This window comes from Oryctolagus cuniculus, chromosome 15, assembly GCF_051225735.1.
Source record: "Oryctolagus cuniculus isolate XC-2025 breed Fujian yellow rabbit chromosome 15, ASM5122573v1, whole genome shotgun sequence".
NCBI lineage: Eukaryota > Metazoa > Chordata > Mammalia > Lagomorpha > Leporidae > Oryctolagus > Oryctolagus cuniculus.
The window spans coordinates 66824028-66845710 of NC_142881.1; the positions used below are offsets into that span (position 1 = coordinate 66824028).

Sequence of the window (21683 nt, forward strand, 5' to 3'; positions counted from 1 at the left end):
CAGACACAAGGAGCTTTTTGAAAAATGTGGACAACTATCTCTTTGGGAGGAGTTAGGGTCCATGAGTGAAGCCAGTGGATGGGGATTGGCCTTGATGTCCCCTAGTGACACTTTTGGAGGACCGTCACTTCCGTGGGGCCCTGGAACTATGAGGTCACCTCCCATGCCATTGCCATCTGTGTTACAAATACTGGCACAGAAACCCAAGAGACCTGGTTTCTCCTCAGTTACTTCTAGCACTCTACACATTGCTAGGAAGTGATGAAGAGCAGGGGGAGAAAAACCAAACACGACCAACACAGACCAGACACTGAAGCCTCTTCCATCAAGTGGCTTGGCTGGCACCAGGCCTGAGGCCACTCTCTCCCTGAACCCAGGAGGTGCAACAGATTTCCCATCATGCTGAATAAAATTGCTTACAGTCTTGGAAATATAGGATGTTGGAGGGGCAATACTGGCAGATAAGTGTATTGTTACCTGTTTCAGCATGTGGGAAATTAATCGAGTGATTCATTTCATAGCTATTTAAGTGTTAACAGTTCCCTTTATCGAGGCATGGATTTGACATATTGCACATGACTGCCTTTCATTATTCCAGCTTTTGTAATTTTGTTCAAATGAAGTGATTTATTTCTTGGCCTCTTTTAATTTTTGGTGAAAAGATCCCAGAGACAGCTGACATCACTAAACCTTGAAAAATACAACAAATGAACTCTTTATACTAACTTGGACTGTTATAAAGGTCTGCTGAGTGTACTTGCCTTACCTCCACGCAAGCATTGTACCAAGTAGGTCAGTCCTTACCCTGCTGTCATATGTCTTTGACACAGGAAGTTCTACCCTTTCATTGGAAATTCAAAGGGGCTGATAGATATAATAACCACTGTATTTAGATGGGTTACCAACATGTGCCCACCACCATTCTAAAGTTCTCTATAAACAGATTTGTGAATCCTCACCTAATCTTACAAAGCAGAAGGGAAATATCATTGGCTCACTTTACAGGTGAGGTCACTCAGGGCCAGAGAAGTTAACTGGGCTACCCAAGGTCATGTGGCTAGGAATTGCCAGAACTTGAATTTCACCTGTGGGTCTGCTCCCCTAGCCACACACATCTCACTTCCCTGTCTTCCCTATGAAAGCAGTGAACCCATTATTTTCCCCATGGGCCCTTTGTTCAAATAAAAGCTTATAGGAGGGCCTTTGGTGTTCTAACTGTTCTGTGGTGTGGAAATGAGAGGCGCTGGAATTCTTCCCTGCCGGTGAAAGGGACTGGGAATGGCTCCTTCAACTCCAGTATCAGCTGTTTCATGGAGTCAGAAGCATCATCAGTGGAAATGTTCTTCTGAGTTCGTAATTAGTTTCCAGTCAATTATGAATTAGCTCCTGTTTGTGTGATTGACTTGAACATCCATCCTAACCATATTAAGCTTCAAAATCCCCATTAATTATTTGAGGATAGAGACACAAATGCTCTGGCAAAGTGTGGGGACCTTTGGTTCTCCTTGTATAAAGTCGCCCGGTTCCCAAACCGGAGGGATCTCAATGTCACTTGGTCTGTGTCCTGATGTTACAGATGAGGAAATAGGAGAGACGTCAGTTTCCCAAGGCCTCACCCTCCTGCTGGGCAGAACTGGAACCAGCACCCAGGGGCTTCCCTTCTAGTTAGGTGTTCCACGTGGGCCACAACCCTTCAGGAGCACAGAGGGTTCCTCTTTCTCGGTGTTGTGGTGAAGTGCATGCGTCCCTGAGTGGCTGGCGATCCCCTCTCTCTTGTTTTCAGAGGTAGACATGGGCACTTTTCTGGTGGATAGAGGCCAGAATGAGCCCGTTGCTGAATGAATAAATTAGCATGCAAAAGCACAGCTCTCTCCTGGCTGCCACTTGCACAGACACATGTTTGTTCCCATGCAGGTGTGTATACACTCTCTGGCTGTGTGTATATACATTTGCATGTTCTGGGAGGTATGTGTATGCCTGGAGTCAGCTTCTAAGTGGAGAGCAATTTCCTCCCTGCAAATTGCCAGTGCAGTGCTGAGCACACTTGCTGAAGACCTATTTTTCATAGCACAATCGACATCGCAGGCTGGCTTCTGTCCTTTCGGAGGCAGCGGTGGGCTGTTGTGCTTACTCAGCAGAATGCTGTGATGGATCATCAAGGGGGCCATGATTTGGGGAGCTGTTTTCATTTTATTCCTGACATAAAGTATTTGGGAGCATAGAAAATACTCTCCAATCACAGCCCTTGCCTTGGAGGTAGGGAACGGGCAGTCTGGGTGTTCTCAGCTGACGCAAATGCAAAAATCATCCAGAAGCTAATAAACCCCCTGCATCAAAGGTTTGATATGGTACCTGGCAAGTCCCAGTGCCGGAGTGCGAGTTCTCTCTAGCTTTTTCTCCTGGTGACAGATTTCTTCTTCATAGCTGCCTTTTGGCTTTTGTTGTTTAAAAGCCACTTTCTATCTGAGCTCTGATTGTTCTACAGAAAGATGCTGTCATTCATTAGGAAATGATAGCTGATGTTACAATGGACTCTTCCAGACCCTGTGTGTGTGATGTGTTGACTTAATGGACCTGCAACTGCCAGGCTTTGCTCGTTTCCCAGAATTTTAAAGAAAATATATATCTTTGTCCAATATTGGCCATTGAATCATGCCATTGTCAATACAGAAAGCACCAAGCTGAAGACTGAGAAGCTTAAGGCCCCCAATGAAAGGCTTCTGTAATGACCAGACCATGACCTCTCACTGCACTGGGAAATGTAGATCAAAGGGGTGCAGAGGCCTGTCCAGGAGGGCGTGAGTGGCGGGCACACGAGCCCTGCACATCAGAGAGGCAGCTCAAAAACTCGACAGTCAGAATTGCTTAATTATGTCCTGACTTTGTAATTATTCATCCTTGTTCTGGCAGAGAGCACAGTTGTCATTTCTTTGACATATTATTTAAAGCTGAGCCCTCTTGTTTACAGGCATGTATACAAAGTTGGCTACCAACTGTTTAGAGTTCAGAACCTTATAGGAGCCACAGGGAGAGCAACTGTGTGGGCAGATGGACTGGAAATCACAGTTCTATTAGTGTTCAGGCACATGGGTTTCTGCATGTTGGATGTTCTCTGTAAGGAAAAGTATGGTCATGGATGTGTTCGTAAGTATTGATGTGTCCGTGAAAGTATGTCATGCATGTCTTCACTTGGGAATGCCTGTTTGCCATCATGTTTGACTCATGTAGTTCTTTATAGCTTGTGTAATTGTGTATGTATCTTCAGGTGTTTGGGAGAGTAGGCTATAACATGGGTGTGGTTGTGAGAAAGAAGAGAAAAATAGGCAGACGTGATGCATTAAAGGAACAAAATTTGGTGTCAACTACTTTCTGGAAATCCTTTTATATACACCCTTAAACCAAGAGCAGAAAGTTACTTGTGGCCAAGGATCTCCACTCCTATGACTACTACACTACCTAGTCCCACTCTTGACTCTTGGAATAAGGTCTTCACTCCCTTGAGTATCTTATTCCATCTGTGCATATCTCTTTGAGTTTCCATGAAAAATACAACCTAAGAGGAAGGCTGGAAGTGGAATCTCAGGGTAACCAGCTCTTTATTGGGTTGAAGAAGGAGCTCAGCCGATGTGACAGCACCTCTGTGAGAGCAAGGAGCTTCGGCTGTTTTATTCACTTCTAAATCTGCTGTGCATGGTCTGTAGCAGACGGTCTTTCAGTGTTCAACAAAATGATGGACCATGAGTGACAGAGCACATTGACAGGCGTCATGGAAGGTGGCCCGTATTTAGACATCCCTCCACAGAGTCAACTGGAAATTCAGGAAATGGGCGATTGCCTTCAGGACTGTGTGAATCTGTGCACTGGCAGAGTTCTGGATTGCTTATTTGTGTGTTCAAAGGGTTTACTCTGAGATTCATTATGGTGGAGAAACCTGTGGCCATCATGATCCCTATGCCTTAGGTTTTCCATGGAGTTTTGTTTCTTGGTGAGGCAGGGGCGCGACTTGAAGTTGTATGCCCCCTCCACTAAGTGTTCCCTGAGTCCTCTTCTCTTAGACCCACCTGCTTCAATTCAAGCATTTATGAAATAAGAAGTAACTTTTCGCAAAAAAAAATGTATTGGGGCACCCCTGCGTCTGCACATGGTTAAAATGAGATTATCCTTGTTGTCGCTGCTATTGTATTTTTTTGCCTGTACCATAAAGGAGTGCTACCAAGTAGTTTGCTTGGTTCAACTAATAGCTTCTTAGTACTGTCCTAGCACTTTGCTAAGTGATACCTTGTTCTAAACCACAATGCATCCAATTTTGATGCCTTTTGCTCACTCTGTCTAACCCAATTGAAAACACATTAAAGGTGATCAGAAACTACTATATTATTAACAGTTACTAGCATTTTCTCTACTTTCAGTATTTTTAAGGATGTATATTTTTTTACATCCAGCCATGGCATGCCCATAAATAAATATAGTAAACCACAATTACATGCAATTAAATAGGCAATTAGCCAATATAGATTGAAATTTCTCTACAGAGCCACATATTCAGAAACAAATGGGTGTCAGTCACTCTTCTAGATGTTTCTGATCACCTAATATGTTGTTGTCGTATGAATTGTTTCTGTTTTTACACAGATGTTTCTTGTCTAGAGACAAACTCGTATTCTATTTTTAGTTACCTTTTTGTAAAATTTGAAGCGAGGAACATTTTTAATCAATTCTTTTTTGAAAAGCGCTTAGGCGATGTGTTTGGAAACAACCCTGGAAGTCGAGTAATTGCAGTTTGTTTCCCATCCTTTTCCTGACTTCACAGCTGAAGGGAGACTGTCCTAAAGACTGTGTTCTCCGTTTTCGGCACCTTGGCATCTCCTGCCTCGAGTCCATGCTTTCCGAGTATTGCTCTTTGTGGGCGATGTCTGTAGCCTTCCCTGTGAGCAGCAGCCATCTGGAATGAGAGACAGACTATTTGAGGAAAACTGTCTACAGTGTCTTGTAGAGCCCTGTGAATGCAGCACTGGAATCTATAACAGAAGGAAAGAGAGCCCATGCATGTGGGTGGCAGCCTCTCAGAGTCCCTCCTGAGGTCCCTGGGCCTTGTCAGGTTCTGAGTGTGTATCAGAGACCATTCTCCATGAAGCTCAATGCTCAGTGAGGTACTGTTGTACCTCTGATCCAGTCACTGGCCTTCTTGGCAACTCAGCAGCCCAGCTGCATGCTTTTCCTTCTTTTATTCTCTCAAATGCTTGCTGTGGTACAAAGGTATCGGACAGACCTGTGTCAGGAGCTACATGGAATTAAATGGTACTTTTTAAACATGGAGATCGAGATAAGTGTCACTAGGATACTTTATACAACTTCAGGAACTTGGTGATTGGTAGAAGTGTGGTGGATTTCATTATTTTCAGACTTGTTTCTTTCTCGCTGCCCTTGCCATAGCTCTTCCTCTAAGAGAGGAGACCCACTGACCTTGGACTTGGCCATATGATGCTTTGCCAATGGCATGTGAATGGAAGTGACAGCATGCCAATTCTGGGCCAGGACCTTATAATACACCATGTGTTACTGCTTACTGTCTCACACATCTGCTGTGTGCTACAAAAACAACATAAGAGGCACCCTGAGTAGACCTGAACCTGACCTGCGGCCTGAAGCAGAACCACCCAAGCCAACCACAGACCTCAGCATAAGCAGTAAATGCTTGTAATAAGCCTCTAGGATTTTGAACAAAAGTGTTACTGCAAAAACCTGACTAATATGGACATACTGTCCTTAAACTCTGCCCTCTGATGGCCACTGGAGCCAGTGATGATAACTCAGACACAACATGGGGTTTAGGGAGGTTGATGATAGTTATTGCCACAGCACCAACTACTATAAACTTTTTGGATGTTTGATTTATCAGCATATCAGGAACAGCTTAACAGTTTGCCTGCTTCCTGCTGGTCCATTTTTAGATCCAGAAACACTTTTGTGATATATGAGTTAAAAGAACAACTAGCATGCATTGAGTGTCTATTGTCTACTAGATATTGTACCAAATGCTTCATGATTTTACCTCTGATTGTTCCCCTTACCTGGATCTGCAACCAGGGAAACTGATATCAGAGAAATTATGTACATCACCTAAAATGGCAAAACAAAAGGGAATCCTATTCTTTCTTAGGTCTGTGTAGGCCTCAAAGCTTCTATTGCCCTTCATCCTATATGCCATAAATTACTTTAGAGGATAATGTTAACCTCAAAGCTTGTGTTCTTTCTACTGTGTATGTTAGTGAGCCATTGATATACAAGTAGACTTGAACAAGTTTGTGATAAATGAAAAGATAACTTTATTTTGGTGCAAGAATTTTAATAGGGGTCTTTAGAAGGTTCATAGAGGGGCCGGCCCTGTGGCATAGTGGTAAAGCCACCGTTTGCTATGCCAGCATCCCATTTGGGCACAGGTTAGATTCCCAGCTGCTCCACTTCAGATCTGGCTCCCTGCTAATGTGCCTGGGAAAGCAGTAGAAGATGGCCCAAGTCTTGGGCCCCTGCACACATGTGGGAGACCCAGAAAAAGCTCCAGGCTCCTGGCTTCAGATTTGCCCAGCCCTGGCCGTTGCAGCCATTTGGGCAGTGAACCAGCGGATAGAAGAGATCTCTCTCTCTCTCTCTGTGTCTCTCTCTCTCTCTGCTTCTGCCTCTCTATAACTCTGTCTTTCAAATAAATAAATATTTTTTAAAAAAAGAACGTTCATGGAAATTGTGTGTTATGAAAAAAGTGTAGATTTTAGGAATTTTTTTGCACCAAAAATGATCTTTCAATTTGATTTTTGTCATGAGTTTTTGGAGTACCCTCATACAGTAGGAAGCAGGGGTAAATGAGCAGGAGGACAGGAGATGGAAAGGAGTAAAAGGCAGCTTTGTAATTTCCCGTTTTTGACCTTGTAATCACGCCCCTTTACCCATTTTAGTGAAAGCATGGGTTAGGCAGAGAACCAGGAGTCAGCATGTGCAGTGCTCTGCGTGTTAGACCAGTTTTGTGGTTTCCCCCGAGGGACAGAAGGAAGGTTAGCATGGTTTAAACTTGGCGGGGGGGAGTCTGGGTGGGTCTATGTTTGAGGCACTATTTGAAAGAGGGAGCGATAGTGTTTTGTGCAGAGCAGGTGCTTTGGAAACCTGTGATACAGCCGCTGCTCGCCTCAGGCTGCCCCAGCATTTATCTTGCCCAGGCTGGCAGTGGTGCCCCTGCCACCACAGGGAGTAGACTGCTGAGTCCTAGAGCTGGATTGCGTGGAAGGAAGGGGGTGGTGGCCAGCAGCTTGGATGCTAGGGTGAGGGGAAAGCTAACGGCTGTCAGAGATGCAGCAGTGAGTCCATGGCATTCCAAATTCTTGCCCAGAGATCCCTCTCTTTTTAAGGTGTGGATTTAAGGCTGCTTAACTGAGCCCTGAAACATCCTCATTCGAGTGATCACTGGTAGTGACTGAGATGGAGCCTGAATAGCCGATTATCTCTGTCATCCACACTTTATCTTCATATTTTCCTGCTCCACTGTGGAAGGGGGCTTTTGGTGTTTTGCATTTTAGGTTCTTTTTTAATTTTCACTTTTAAAAATTCAGCTTGAAAGAGAAGATGAAGAGAGGAAAATAAATATGCTTTCTGAACAAGTTAGGTTCTAGGCAAACAAAGTTGGCATACTGATTTCATTTTACTCTGGGTTCTGTGTAACTTCATGGCTTAGCAGAGAGCTGCTTCCCCCAGCAGTAGTTGCTCTTCTTACCACGCTCTTACCGTGCTCTTCTCCACCTCCATGCGTCCATATCTCCACCAGGTCTTCACTCTGGAGCATCATGGTTCCACGGGAGGGGTGAGGAAGAGCAGATGGATGTTGGGGGGCATCATGATTAAGAAAGCCAGTGCTGGACAGATGAGTGGAGGAAGGATGTCATGGCATATGTGTCCCCTGTCCCATCTTGTCCCAGCGTCTTGCTGTCTGCCCTTCCCAACTCTGGGTCTTCCTGGCGCTCTGCCTTGCATGGAAAATCCCTTCCGGGCCTTTGGGAACATCAGATTGTAGGGACTGACCCTACAGACAGGTTGGCATCCTAGGAGAAGGGAAGCCTGAGGATGGAAGGGTCAGATACTAGGCCACCAGGGGAGAAGCGTGAACAGCATTCTGAATCTAACTTGGAGCGTGAGTTAACATTGTTTGCACTTCCCTGCTGAAGGAAGGAGAAAGTGACAGTGGCACAGTTCCATCTTCTCCTCTGGATTTTCTGGTTACTTCCAATCTTCTGCTACTCATAGACAGGAAGAGCAAGCTCCAAGAAGAAAATACTCATATAGAAAAAAACTCACATAAGCTTCCTGATGTGAGGGATGCTTCTGATACTTAAAATTTAGGGGGCCTGCACTGTGGTACAGCAGGTTAAAGCCCTGGCCTGAAGTGCCAGCATCCCAGATGGGCGCCGGTCCTAGTCCTGGCTGCTCCACTTCCGATCCAGCTCTCTGCTGTGGCCTGGGAAAACCGTAGAGGATGGCCCAGGTTATTGGGCCTCTACACCCACGTGGGAGACCTGGAAAAAGCTCCTGGCTCCTGGCTTCGGATCGGCGCAGCTGTGGCTGTTGGGGCCATCTGGGGAGTGAACCAGCAGATGAAAGACCTCTGTCTCTGTCTCTCCCTTTCTCTGTAACTCTGTCTTTCAAATAAATAAAAAATAAATCTTAAAAAAAGTACAATTTAGGTACTCAAAAAAGCAAAGTCATGGACAGGATGTGGTAGTACCATCACCTTAGTCCCACCTGAAAAAAGTTGAAAGTCATCATAAAGTTCTGAAAAACTTTTTGTCTAAATGTGGTGAGCATGAAGGTACTTCAAAAACCCTGGGAGAAATGTATGTTATTAAAAAAATCTAGGTGTGGATTTCCAGGTGGTTTTGCTTGAAAAAACACCTTCTCTTTTTATTTTGTCTCCATGACTTTTTTTTTGGACAGGCAGAGTTAGACAGTGAGAGAGAGAGAAAGGTCTTCCTTCCATTTGTTCGCCCACCAAATGGCTGCCACGGCCTGCACACTGCACCAATCCAAAGCCAGGAGCCAGGTGCTTCTTCCTGGTCTCCCATGCAGGTGCAGGGCCCAAGCACCTGGACCATCCTCCGCTGCACTCCTGGGCCACAGCAGAGAGATCAACTCCAGTGTGAAGAAGGACTAATACTGAGCACTGACTACACTTCCTTCCTCTAGTCCTCTAGTAGTGGGCTCGATGAGGGGCCATAGGCTCAGAAAAGAGCTGCTTCTCATAAAAAAAAAAAAAAAAAAAAAAAAAAAAAAAGTCTGTACTTCTTGAAGCATCCCTTGCCCGAATAGTTCCTCGAGGAGCTACGAGAACCTGTTTCTTGCCTGTTTATTCACAGAGACTGTTTCTCTGCCAAAACCTCCAGGAACATCCGAGATCCCAGGCAGCTGTTGATTCTGGCTTAGGAGTTTGTCACCGTGCTCTAGGAAGTGCATTTTTGCCCCTCCTTTGTTTTGCCTCTGTGTGGTCACTGTAGCTTACCTCTGGGGCCCCTGGATCCTCTCCAGTTCCAGCTGCTTCCCCTTTGTCACTCTGACCAGCAGAAGGCATTTCCCAAGCATGATAGGACAGGTCTACCCTTGGGGTCCCCACAGCCTGGTGGTCCAATTAGCTCCTTTATTTGCTTTTCTGCTCCTTGCTGTTGAGTGTCTTAGCTTAACAGACAGGACACCATCAATAATGCGCAGATGCTCTGTAGTTGGGACTTCCTTTGATGTTAATTCAGTGAAGTTCAGGGCCATTGTCAGTGATAGCACTTACACTCAGCCTTTTCACCAAGAGCATTTTAGGATAATTTTATTTTTCATGTGTATTTTAAAATATGGCTGTAAATTTTGAGCTACATTACCTGAATTAGAACTCGTTCTTTCTTTTTAGCAGCTAACTAATGCCCTCTGTCTAGGCTCCAAAAGCCTTATTTTCTCTCTCTCTCTCTTTTTTTGAAGTGGGGAATTTTAAGTGGAGTTTCTCCTTTATGAAGCTTTTAACTCATGAGTGAAATTTAGAAGTGAAAGGTGAGTCACCTCTTGTCTTTGTTTGGCATTTTGGGTTGTCCTAGAGTCATGTGGCTCAGTGGCCTGTCCTGTGTATTTTTCTGGCCTATTTTTATTTATTCCTCCCCCCACTGCCCAAATTTTCTGTTGCTCTCCAGAAGTTACCTCCAGCTGTTCCTTTGGGAAGTTTTAAAATCTGAATTTATTGTGGCTATTGTACTCCATGAAAAGCACATGATTCTTAATTTGTTCTTGAACTAGTTGGATTTGTTGTTGTATTTGAGGACCAGGCCTGTTTCAGGTTTCAAGAATATGGCTAGATTTGGACAAAAGATTGGTCTTGCACCTCCTGCCTTCAGTTTCTCCATTATTAAGATGGGGAAATGCAATACCTTCTTCCCAGGTTGTTGCCAGCACCGAATGAGACCCTCTATGGCAGGGCCTCTGCGATGAATGGGGTAGCCTGTGTTCTTACTTGTGCATTTTCAAAACAGCTCTGTGTGACGTTACGGAAGCACTGGTTTTGGTGGTGAACATAGGGAAGAACATTTTGGCTTAGGGTTGGTAGGGGATGTCACAGCTCCTGCTGTGCTGCTTAAAGAACAGGTTGTACTTTCCTAGCAGGCTGGAGCCTGGAAGTCTGAGACGAAGGCGCCAGCATAGCTGGGGTTCAGGTGTGGGTGCTTCTCCTGGCTGGAAGATGAGTGTCTTCTTGCTGCATCTTCTCACAGCAGAGAAAGTGGGAAAAGGGGGGTGGGGTGGGGGTGGGGGAGAACAGCGCTCTTGAATTAGGGCCTTATTTAGCCCAATTACCTGCTAATGGCTGAGTCTCCAGATATGGTCATATTGGGGTTAGAGTTTCAACGTCAGAATCTGGGGGGTGGCAGGCGCCGTGGCTCAATAGGCTAATCCTCCGCCTGTGGTGCTGGCACCCCGGGTTCTAGTGCTGGTCGGGACGCCGGATTCTGTCCCAGTTGCTCCTCTTCCAGTCCAGCTCTCTGCTGTGGCCAGGGAGTGCAGTGGAGGATGGCCCAGGTGCTTAGGCCCTGCACCCGCATGGGAGACCAGGAGGAAGCACCTGGCTCCTGGCTTTGGATCAGCGTGGTGTGCCGGCCGCAGTGGCCATTGTGGGGTGAACCAATGGAAAAGGAAGACCTTTCTCTCTGTCTTTGTCTCTCACTGTCCCCTCTGCCTGTCAAAAAAAAAGAAAAAAGAATCTGGGGGGCACAGGAGGGGTTGCCCCTGTATTCCTCATGGCATCACTGAATTTTCTGCAGTTTATGCTGAGATATGTCTAGGGCTTTTACTCTTCATCTACTTTTTGATGAGAACAAAACACCTACCCAGGAGGGATGTAAGAGTGCAAGAAAACCTCACATTCATCCTGGAGTGGTCCAGGCACCCGAGGTGAGGGGTTTCCCAAGGCACTGGAGGCCTTGCTGTCCTTGTGGGAATAGAAGAGAGATATTAGGGCTCTAGTGTGGATGACAGAGGAGGCCCCATGGTGGCTGATGCAAACAGGATGGTGGGGCAACAGCCCTAGGGGAACAGCTGGGGAGCAAAAAAGTCCCCACACAGGCCCCAGCTTGGAGAGGATGCCTGGTGCAGGACTAAGCCCTTAAGCTCTTTCGTTTGGGTGACCTCGGACTCAACTCTCTTAATCCTCCCCCAGCGCCCTTGACGAATCTGGAAATCAAGGCCAATGTTTAGATCCTGGAATTTGTCATTGGAATCAACCCCCTTCTGCCCCAGAGTAAAATGAAGACTGGGGAGTGAAGTCTTGTTCAACACGTCCAGAGTATATTATCTCATCATTAGAAGGGCTTTGGAACCCAAGGTTGAGATATTGGATCCCTAGATAATTAGAAAACCACCACGTGCTGTATTACATAAAGCCACATTAAAAAGAGAGGGAGAGGGAGAGAGAGAGAGAGAGAAAGAGAGAAAGCTAGCTCTCATTTCTGTACTCATTCTAATTTTTAGTCATGAGTTGTTTTGGAATAGATGAAATTACAAGATATCTTTGTCTTCTTGTGTTCAGAAAAGCCTCAGTATCAGCCTGAAACGTCTTCCCTTTTGGAAGACAGCGGCCTAATCTGGACACTGGGGATTGCATTTGCTTGGGTGAAAATGAACGAGCTGAGCAAAACAGGCTGGGAAATGCAAGGCTTCTGCTCCTTTGCTTTTCCTCCCCTCTTCCTTTGCACATTATAGGACTAAATGTGCAACTTTGTTCACATAACTGCTACAAACAGTTCACTGTGTAGGCCAAACGCTCTCTAATGCAGTAAAATTAAGAAATAATATGCTTTGAAAGTGATTTATGAGTGTGGTTAAACTGCCAGATTTACAAAGAAATAGTTCAGATCTTGGGAAGCCTCAGGAGTCACGTCAGAAATGAATCTGACCATGATTTAAACTGCTACTTTTCTTACATGACATTTAATATGTGTACTTTGGAGGCCCATATGTCTTTAATAAAATAGCATTAAGTTTTAAATATGATATGAATGCAGCCAGTTTCTAAATTCATAACCTTTTCCACAACTCCAAAATGCTAACCAATAAGGGAGTCATACATGCAATAAAACATAAACCTTAGAAAATAGCTTTTTATTAAAATGGTTAGACAGTTGGCAGCTGGGTTGCAATGTAATAAATACTTACAGCGTTGTGGGTTTATCAGACATTGTTTACCCTGAAAGCAACTGGGACCAGACAGCTAATTACAGCCCCTGCACAAAAGCAGTTCTGGCCGAGCCCCCTGAGTGTGTGGAAGAGGCGAGAGGGTTTTGTTGAGAGCTCTGGATAATGCCTCCAGAGATTGGGGTTCTAATCCCTCTTTGCCATGTGAAGGGTTTGGGGTCTCAGGCAAGTTGCTGCATTCCTCAGACTTCTCCAGTCTGTGTGGTGAGAACACCTGCCCGGCAGGTTTACGGCAACAGTGAGAACCATGTGACACAGGGCCCGGCATGCAGTAGGTGCTCAGTGAAGAGAAGTTTCTTCAAAACATTTTTTTCTGATAGAAAACAGGGAGTGAGATTCCATCTTTTGAGTTCACTGGCAGTGACGTTCTGGCTCTCAGACCCTCTGAGCCCAAGCAGGTGATGCAGGCAGGGATCAGTGGCAGTGTCACGGAGGAAGAGCAGAAAGCTCCTTGCTTCACTTAGCTCCAGAGGCGTGACAGCCGCTGCCACCGCTTTGTTCCCGGAGGTGGAAGTGAGGTGCACAGCACTGCCTCTTCTTGCCTCTGGGTTTCCAGCTCATAGCAGATGTGAAACGTCCTTGGGAAGGGCACCGCCTCCCAACTACAGGTGTTTGGTCTTGCAGCTGCTGTGTGCAGGTGTGTCAGCAGCCTCTCTGTGGCCTGGTCTAGGTGGAGGACTCCCCGTCTCCGTGTGTCTCGATGCCTGTGTGCAGCTTGCCCTTTCAGCATCTCAGATGAAAGAGCTGGCCTGGCAATGGTCTGATTGTGTTTTTCCATGCAACCGGTTATTCCCACCCTCACAGACTTCCTTAGGGAGGAATTCCTGGATTTCCTAAAATGGGAATTGTTAGTTCGAGTTGAGCCTGGCCTTTGAGTCTCAGGGCTCAGACATGTATGTGGTAATCAAAGCTTAAAAGTCCAAGGGACCATTTCATTTCGTTTCATTTTATTTTTATATGTTTTTTCAAACAACATTATGATCCCATTAAGGGAAATTAACAAAGAAAATCATTCAGCTGTATTCCCTGCATGGTAACTCTATGACTTTTCATTTTACTGTGTTCCTTGTCAAATTGTATCCCTTTCCATGTATGTTTTATGTATTTAATGCTCTACTTCTTTACTTTAATATTTTAACTGTTTGCTTTGTAATCCTTAAATTTATTGTTTTTATGGACTGTACAGATCTCTAGCAAATTTGGTCTTAGTACCATCGTTAGGACCATCGATTACAAAACCATTTTCCTGGCTGGCACCGCAGCTCACTAGGCTAATTCTCCGCCTGCGGCGCCGGCACACCAGGTTCTAGTCCCAGTCTTGGTGCCGGATTCTGTCCCAGTTGCCCCTCTTCCAGGCCAGCTCTCTGCTGTGGCCCACCAAGGCAGTGGAGGATGGCCCAGGTGCTTGGGCCCTGCACCCCATGGGAGACCAGGAGAAGCACCTGGCTCCTGGCTTTGGATCAGCGCGGGGCGCCGGCCGCAGCGCGGCGGCCATTGGAGGGTGAACCAATGGAAAAGGAAGACCTTTCTCTCTGTCTTCCTCTCTCACTGTCCACTATGCCTGTCAAAACAACAACAACAACAAAACAACAACAAAAAAACCGTTTTCCTACTGTTTCTGGATTGTAATCTCATGTATAAAATATTGCTGTATGTGTGTGCACGCTTCCTTTACATCTCTTCCTGAGGATGATTTCCCATGGCTGGGCTCATGGATCATGGATGTGGGCACAGGAAAAGCTCTAGATTTGGTTTAAGAACTCCAAAAGAGGGCCAGTGCTGTGGCCTAGCAGGTTAATCCTCCACCTGCAGTGCTGGCATCCTATATGGGTGCCCATTCATGTCCCAGCTGTTCCACTTCTGATGTAGCTCCCTGCTAACGTACCTGAGAAAGCAGCTGATGATGGCCCAAGTACTTGGGACCATGCACCCATATTGGAGACCCAAAAGAGCCTCAAGGCTCCTGGCTCCTGGCTTTAGCCTGGCTCAGTCCCAGCCATTACAGCCATTTGGGAGTGAACCAGTGGATAGAGGATCTCTCTCCCTCTCTATTCCTCTCTTTCTCTATCTATCCCTGACTTTCAAATAAACGATTAAAAAAAAATTCCAAGGTGCCATTGTTCAAGTTGGCATTGGCAGTACAACCTAGATGAACCACTGTACTTCCTTGGGCTACAGAGAACGCAAGCCAAAAGGCACATTTCAGACTTCCAAGATCCTTTTTGGGAATCGTTTTTCTAGAGTCTTACTGGTTGGTAAGGTTCTGGAAGAAGAGCTTAGAATCTCTAGGAGTTCTTACAAAGCATTCAGTGACCTGCTAAGTTGTAGTACTAGGGGATTACAGGTTCCCCAGAGCATCCCGAAAATTATTAACAGCATGCAGTCCCCATCAGAGTGAATGTGCCTTTAGACTGTTAGCCAAACCTTTGCATAATACCAATCATTCTACCTATAAAAGCACAAATATGTTATTGTTCTCAATAGGCAATTTAATGCAGCTTTGGGGAGGAAAAAAGAGAAAAGAAGATTACAAGCTGGCTGATCGTGCTTTTATTTCTCTTAAATCTATCCACACTTCTCAGGGGTTGTACTTGTTTAAAGATTGTATACAACTGTGCAGTCTGTGGGATTTGGAAAGCAAATCAAACGAAATAGGAAGTTTTCAGCCTGTGCTATTTTTAAAGGATTTCATGCATTTATTCCAAATAGACATTTCTTCCCAAGTAGCACTAAACCTGTAATCTTTTCCTTGTTACATTTCTTTTGGGGGGAGGGGGACCTGAGGGTGACTTGGTTTTGGAGTGGAAGGTTCCTATTAACATCTACCTCCTCCTTGTGCAGCCCTATTCACAGCAGAGCTATTAAGGCTAATTATTTTCAGGTTTCTATCAAAGGGAAATATTTGAGCTGACAAAAAAAAAAAGTATTTTGTTGGGAAGAAAAATGGCCTGTTTAAATAAGAAAGGGATCATTATCATTCCCACCCTCCCTCCCTCTTCCAGTCATTAGCCTATATGGGGAGGAGGAGCCAAGAGACCCTGGAGGAGTCTGCAGGTCAGAGGAGGTTCCAGGGGCTACATTCGTTCACTGAGGGGCCTGGCGCACCAAGGAGAAGCAATCTCTTTCTCTCTCATTTTTCTGCAGTCCACCTGTGTGGTTTGTTGACTTTGGCCTGTTTGAATATTGGCCTGTTGATGTCTCTCTCCTCTTAGGTGAAATTTGCTGACCTTTGATGTATGATGGACAGAATGTGAATCTGGCAGCTGGGAGTTTGAGTCAGGAGAGCTTTACTGCCGTAACAAGCATGCCCCACATCTTGTTGTCTTCATCAGGCTCTGTTCCCTGGAGGTCCCTGGTTGGAGAGTGAGGAATACTTGGCTAGTTGGGGACTTTGGCTCCTTCCATCCAGTAGTTCTGCATTTTTCTTGGGTCTTGAGTCCTTCACTGGGTTCAACCTGAGACCTTGGAGGATTGTACAGGACAGTTCACAGCCCTGGTTCTAGGGAGACACACATCTCTTCTGTCATTGTTCCTTTGGCCAGTACTCAGTCACGGGAGCACTGGTAGTTCAGGAAAGTCTCAGAAATGCAGATGTTGTGGGCTGAGCTGTGTCCCCTGCACACTTGTATGTTGAAGCTGTAACTGCATGACTGCTTTTTTGGAAACAGGGCCTTTAAAGAAGCGGTTGAGTTAAAAATAGGCTGTTCTGGTGGGCCCTCATTTAGTCAGACTTGTGTCCTTTTGAGAAGAGGAGATGATGATGGCACACAGAAAGACCAGGGATACCTGTGTCTTTAAGGATGACCCCCTACAGAGGCAACAGCAGGATGGCCATCAGTAAGTCATGGATAGGGCCAGAGGCCAAACCAACTGGGCAGGCTTCTTGACCTTGGACTTCCAGCCACCAGAACTGTGAGCAGTTTTTGTTATTTAAGCCATTTAGTCTGTGATATCTTGTTAAGGCAGCCCTAGGAAACTGATGCAACAGCTCAGCTGACTGCCACAAAACAGAAATCAGTGCATGTGGTGTGTACTGAGCCTGCGTGTACATACCCGTCACCTGGTGGGAGCTCTGAGCCAAGTCTCAGTGACCCTCCAGGGCTCAGAGAATACATGTGTAAAGTGGATGAAGAGACCCTCATCTCTGAGGACCTCCCTGTGGCTTTTCAACCTGGTGTGTGCCCAGACCCTCAGCTGACGTCTGGGTCAGGTATACCTCTAACAGCAGGACCCAAGTGCCTGGTTGGTTGGGGTTTTTGGGGGAGGTGCCATGATGCTGTGCTGCAGGACTCAGCAACCTGGATCAAATCCTGCTCTACCATTTGCTATGGGACTTTGAGAAAGTTAATGCCTCAGTTACCCCATCTTGAAATTGGGGTTAATAACTACTGGGAAGTGTTAAGGAATTCAAGGATTAAAGGAAATAATGACTCAAAAGTGCTTATCCTAGGGAATGGTACAAGATGAACACTCGGAAAGCAACTTTTTCTCTCCCTTCCCTCTCTTTTTCTTTTTCTTCCCTTTTTTCTTTTGAATCTTTCTGTATTTATTATCTTTTGCATTATTTTCACATAAATGTTCAAAATGTGCAGATGGGAAAATACTAACTTTGCAAGTGTTTTCATATAGTCTCCTCTCATCCTGAAAAATACTGCTAAGAAAAAGGCAGACAAGGCGGTACCATATTTTACAAATACGCTAAGGTGGAGAGGTTGTGGGATTCACTGAGGGTTCCAGAGAGAAATGAAAGTGAGGCCAGGCCTCAGGTCTCTTCATGGCCCATTGTCTTACTGTGGTATGAGCTGTACCTTGCCTGTGCTGCAGATTTCTGAGCTGAGGGTGAGAAGACAGGATTCAGGAAAGGAGGCCCTGAGTTAGCAGCACCATCACCCTGCTGTCCAAAAACTCCCTCTCTAAGCCCAAATGGCAATGGCAACTCCTCCACAGGGGGCCACCATGGAACTCGCCTCTGGGAATGATCTTCCATTTATCAAGGGCAAGTGAGTGCAGCTCTGTGATCAGTTTTTCAATCATACATAGTGTCTACACACCCAGAAAAAGAAAGAAAAGTTAGCTTCCCAATGCCCGTGAATCTGCCTGGTGGAGACTGTGTTGACTTGGCATGGTTTACGACCAAGGTTTATGTTTCTTTGTTTTCCACCTTACCTGGACTTCCTTCCACATTTCTGGGATGTGGCCTTGAACTGATGTTCATCTACTTAGTATGTCTAGCTTATCACATCCTCCATCTTTCAAGCACCAGTACTTGGTTTTGTGCACTGCAGAAGGCAGCCCAGTGCTAGAAGTTTCCCCACCCGAACCATAGACTGAGTTTGAAGGGCAAGGACTACAGGAAGAGGGAGGAGTAGAAATGTGCATGTTCATGTCCAGGTTCTGTTGACTGTACTCCCAACTCCAGAGCCAGGCCCCAACCCCATACGTAGGACCCACGGAAACCAGGAGTTCTTGTAAGGGGAAAACCATATTTTACTTCACTTTTGTTCAAAACAAGCTTTCTATCATGGTTGAATTGTGAGATGCAGTACAGACAGCTGGAGATCTTAAGGCCACAAAAAATGACAGGGAAGTCGGCCTTTCCACTGTCCCTGTCCTGGAGGGCAAGTCATCTATCTTTGTCATGTCCAATGGCAATTTATGCTGTCCCTGGCCACTGGGTGGGAAAATATTCATATTTTTAAAATGAACTGAGACAGGGCTCTTCTCTATCAGGGACAAGATCAGTAGAAGGAGGGAAGTAGAGTTTTCAAGGTCATAGTTTCTCATTCTTGACTGGAAGGTCACCATTTATTTTTGATCTTATCATTTGGGTTTCAAAATTAGGAAGAATTCTTCTGGAGTCTTTTTAAAAACAGAATTTGGAGATTTGAGGGAAAAAAAAACACAACAACAACAACAGTAACAAGAAAAAACAAGCAAAAAACTTACAGGATTCTCTCCTTTTCAGCCTTTTCAGGAAATAGCTTTGTAAAGCAAAGGTGTCATCCAGAGGTATAAAGGGAGAGAGACACAGAGGAGACTTCAAGACTGGGAGCATTTTCAGGCCAGCTATGAAGATTAAAGATTACCAGCCCCAGATTAGTGTTATCAAGCTATGCAAAGTGATGGTTTGGCTGTGCTCTCTGGTGTCCATGTGTTTATGGAATTTTGACTCTCACTTCTACACCACACTCCCCTACCCCATCTTAACTCTCCATCTGTTTAAACAAATACAGCCCGTAGCAGAAGAGCAGCACCACAAATCCCCAGCTCTTGGGAATTTTATTGGGGCTGTTAGCCACTGGAAGGGGGAAAACTTTTAGGATATCTGTGAAGAATGTGACAGCATTAATGCATAGAATTATCTCTCTGCCTTCTCTTCCCATCATCACAGAGCCTAAGAGGGATCTCGGGTAGACCATTTTAGGAAGATCCCACTTCACCCCTGCTTTCTTCCTAGTTTCTTCCCACCTAATGCCAAGCTTCAGTTCTCCAGTTCTCCCCAGCCATCCAGCCATCTCGGATTTACTGAGTGTATCTGTCTGGCTTTTGGGAATGATTTGACTAAAAATGGAATCAGAATGAGGTTGAGCCTTTGCAGGGGGCACTTTCTAGAGGAGGTAGATTCAAGTCTGTATCTTGCTGCACTGACCTCTACTACGGCAGTCACATGCCTATACATTGTTCCTCCTCTGTGTGCCTGATGAACTTTATGGGTATTATGGATCCAGTAATTTAACTAACTTGATCTAGCTACCTTATCTTCATATACCCTTTGTGTTAACCACGTTCTATTACAGTCAGATGGGTCGACTTCTTCAAAAGGTTTTTTAATGTTAGATTTGGCTGGAGAAGGAAGAGCCACGAAGAATTGAGCTTGGAGTTACTTCTTGGGCTGGGTAGTTGGAGTCATATCTCTTCTGATGCATGAGAATCCTTGTGTGAAGAGTCTCAGTGGGCTCTTCACACATTAAAGTCCCCACTGAGTTGGGGCAATTCGGAAGAAGGCTTGGGTCCCTATATTAATTTGCTACCCGAAGAGCAACATCCCACTGGAAGAAGGAAGTCCTGACATCAAATTATGTAAACCAAAGGAAAGAGCATGAGAACTATGGGAAAGCAGTAAGAAATGATCACAAGGAATATAGTTGTTTTCTCTCAGGACATCAGAGTACATAGAGGCCAGACTGTGACTCAAGTCTAGAGTCGCTTGGGAATAATGGAGGTGGGTGTTTTGTTTTGGGTGTCTAGTTGTGTCAGTTTTGATAATGGTAAGGGAGAGGGCCCGACTTCATCTTGCTGCTCTCTGTTAGCTGGGTTGGTCCTTGCATGGCAGGAATTTTGTGGACTTCCTAGCACAGAACCTTCTGTCTCAGGTATCTGCGGTTACTTGTTGCCAGCTCTGAGGTTTGCTTTGTGATTTCTGACCTCCTTTGCCGCTGTTCTTCACTGCTTTTCAGTTTAACCAGGTCCGTGTCCTTCTCAAGTTCCGCTTCCTCCTCTATTTCCTCATGTTAGATATGCCATCACTATGGCTGGCGCAGCACTTTTACTAACATATTCCCCCTCTAGAATGTTCTTCCTACCCTCTCCCCCACATAAATCCTTAGAGGTCAACTCAGATCCGGTCCTTTATGAACCCCCTCACGAAGGTGGGCTCTCAGTATTTCCCACATTCAAGGGCTTCCCTCTGCTCCCTTACAGTCATCTCATTTTTCTAATGTTGGTCTATGTGCATCTTGCTCTCAGCATGGGGAGTAGGGACTGTATCAACTCTATCTTGTTTTCCTCCACAGGACCGTGCTTAGGGATGACCCTAGCCCAGCTGTAGTGTGTATAATCTTCCACTGCACCGAGCAGTGCTGAGATCTGATCACTTTCTCCTTGTGACCAGTCGCTGTGGCCCATATACACTAGCACTTAGCTCTCCTACCAACGGGTACTCTGAAAATATGTGTATGAGACAGTGGCCAGCCTTGGGCCAGAGGGAAATTCTGCAATTTATTTAGATGCTTGTTAGAGGTCACACCACAAGGCCACTGTCCACATATCAGCTTTGTCTCAGGAGCTGACTCATGTTTTTCATATAAATCATAGTGAGTTGCCCATTATAAACACCTTGTAAAACTTGGAAGGCTTTATGGCTGTTATTAGCTACTGCGGTTGTGATTTACCAGCTAATTCAGGACCACGTGTGCATGAGTGTGCCCAGGGCACTGCTTGTCCTATCTACATAAGTCAGAGAGTACAATCTGCACGCAGAAGCAAATGTGTCTTCAGAAGGCCTGTGGCATGCCAAGGCTTGCTTATGTTTTTAATTAGCAGGCTAGCAATCGCTCTTCCCAAGGTGGGCCGTGTCTTCACGCCATAAGCCGTCCACGGTGGGAAACATGGCTACAGTGGCCAGTTCAATTTATTCTCAGTGGTTCCACTAAAGACTTCCTTATTGGGAGCAGAAAAGAAAATAAAGTGGAGAGAGAAATATCTGGAATGGCCCTGGTGACACTTTTATGTTTCCCAGTGCGTATAGCATCAGATTTTGTATTGGCCTCTAGTTAGCAGTATTCACACATACCACTTGTCCTTTTTTTTTTTTTTTTTAAATAGAAGAGCCACTATTAGGTTGTGTATGGTGTGTGTGTTTACATAAAATCAGATATAGCCACAGATGATTATGGATGATATATGTTATATAGAACATATTTATTTTTATGAATATTTTTGTTCTTTGTTTTTAATTCTGTTGATTACCTAAGTTGGTACCAAAGAATATCTATCTGTACAAGTGACACTTTTCCATTTTGGATCTGAGAACAAGCACTAAACTGGGTAAGACAGAGGAATTAGGTTTGCAGTTTATTTGAAGAGAAGAAAAATTGTGAAAGCATATCTGTATGTGACACGTGTGTATAAACACATAAATGCTTACTGGA

General features: G+C 45.2%; 1 protein-coding gene across 15 annotated transcripts in view; it reads left to right on the forward strand.

The window, feature by feature from the left end:
- Window positions 1-21683, forward strand: part of LRMDA (leucine rich melanocyte differentiation associated) — a 1125029-nt gene that overhangs the window by 650365 nt on the left and 452981 nt on the right. The window lies entirely within an intron of this gene.